A 1,811-nucleotide genomic window follows, 5' to 3' on the forward strand; every position below is an offset into this window, starting at 1 on the left:
AACATTTCTCTGACTTTTGGTTAAGATCAAATGTAGTACTAAATTTTTTTTGGTCCGGTCAACTAGAGTAGCTTGCTACTTTAGTGATCCTAACATCTCCTTGGTGTTGCACTACTTCCAAGTTTTTCAAAAAATTATTATCTAATAAAATTCAAACAAAATATTTATTAAAACTCTAATACAAAATATATTTCAAATTAGCTAATAACATTCATAAAAATTAATTTAAATAGTTTAATTCAAATTAAAAATTACTTAATAAAATTCATTTTTCTTGTCTCACATCGGTTTTGAGTTATAAAGGATTACATGGAAGCCTATAATAAAACTATAGACCTAAAGAAATATTAATCACACTTTTCTCGGTATTTTGGCCGTAGAAACTCTAAAAATTATTATCTAATAAAATCTAAATTACTTATTTTATCTATTTGTTGTTTCTAAAAAAATCTACACTTTCTCTATATATAAGTCTTTTTTTGTCTTGCTACACTAAATATATTTCAAATTATAGAAACTCTAAAAATTATTATCTTATAAAATTCAAATAAAATATAAAAATTATTACCTAATAAAATTCAAATAAAATAGTTATTAAAACTTTAACACGAAATATATTTCAAATTACCTAATAAAATTCATAAAAATTAATTTAAAGAGTTTAATTCAAATTATAAATTACCTAATAAAATTCATTTTTCTTGTCTCACATCAGTTTTAAGTTATAAAGGATTACATGGAAGCCTCTTATAAAACTATATACCTAAAGAAATATTAATCACACTTTTCTCGGCATTTTGGCTAAGATCAAGTGTAGTACTAAATTTTTTTTGGATCCGGTTAACTAGAGTAGCTTGCTACTTTAGTGATCCTAGCATCTCCTTGGTGTTGCACTACTACCAAGTTTTTCTAAAAATTATTACCTATTAAAATTCAAATAAAATATAAAAATTATTACCTAATAAAATTCAAATAAAATATTTATTAAAACTCTAACATGAAATATATTTCAAATTAGCTAATAAAATTCATCAAAATTAATTTAAAGAGTTTAATTCAAACAAATTACAAATTACAAATTACCTAATAAAATTCATTTTTCTTGTCCCACATCGGTTTTGAGTTATAAAGGATTACATGGAAGCCTATTATAAAACTATAGACCTAAAGAAATATTAATCACACATTTCTCGGCCTTTTGGCTAACCTTTCTCGGCCTTTTAGTTAAAGATTAAGTTTAGTACTAAATTTTTTTGGGTCCGGTTGACTAGAGTAGCTTGCTACTTTAGTGATCCTAACATCTCCTTGGTGTTGCACTACTACCAAGTTTTGGTGCACCCTCCAAATCAAAGTGTACCTAATAAAATTAATTTTTGTCCCACATCGGTTTTCAGTTATAAAGGATTACATGGAAGCCTCTTATAAAACTATAGACTTAAAGAAATATTAATCACACTTTTCTAGACCTTTTTGCTAAGATCAAGTGTAGTACTAAATTTAACCTTTCTCAGCCTTTTGGCTAAGATGAAGTGTAGTACTTGAATTTTTTTAATATAAAAAAAGAGTTTTTATAAAAAAAAAAAAAAAAATTACCTAAAAATTATTTAAAGAATTTAATTCAAATTACAAATTACCTAATAAAATTCATAAAAATTTATTTAAAGAGTTTAATTCAAATTATAAATTTCCAATATATTTCAAACTAAACTCTAGAAATTTGGTATTTTGAAGTAATAACAAGAAAATTAAAGTTAAAAAAGATAGAGTATACTATCCTCGATACAACATAACAGACCCAAAATGCTTTCAAA

At 24.1% G+C, this 1,811-nt stretch overlaps 3 pseudogenes; all 3 read left to right on the forward strand.

Moving 5' to 3' along the window:
• Positions 1-137, forward strand: LOC132275499 (U2 spliceosomal RNA; annotated as a pseudogene).
• Positions 138-780: 643 nt separating this feature from the next.
• LOC132275835 (U2 spliceosomal RNA) lies at positions 781-919 on the forward strand (annotated as a pseudogene).
• A 285-nt stretch (positions 920-1,204) lies between these two features.
• On the forward strand, positions 1,205-1,343 carry LOC132275493 (U2 spliceosomal RNA; annotated as a pseudogene).
• Positions 1,344-1,811: the final 468 nt, after the last annotated feature.

This window comes from Cornus florida, unplaced genomic scaffold (assembly GCF_030987335.1).
Source record: "Cornus florida cultivar Cherokee Brave unplaced genomic scaffold, ASM3098733v1 CherokeeBrave_3.0.0_Hap2_Chr09, whole genome shotgun sequence".
NCBI lineage: Eukaryota > Viridiplantae > Streptophyta > Magnoliopsida > Cornales > Cornaceae > Cornus > Cornus florida.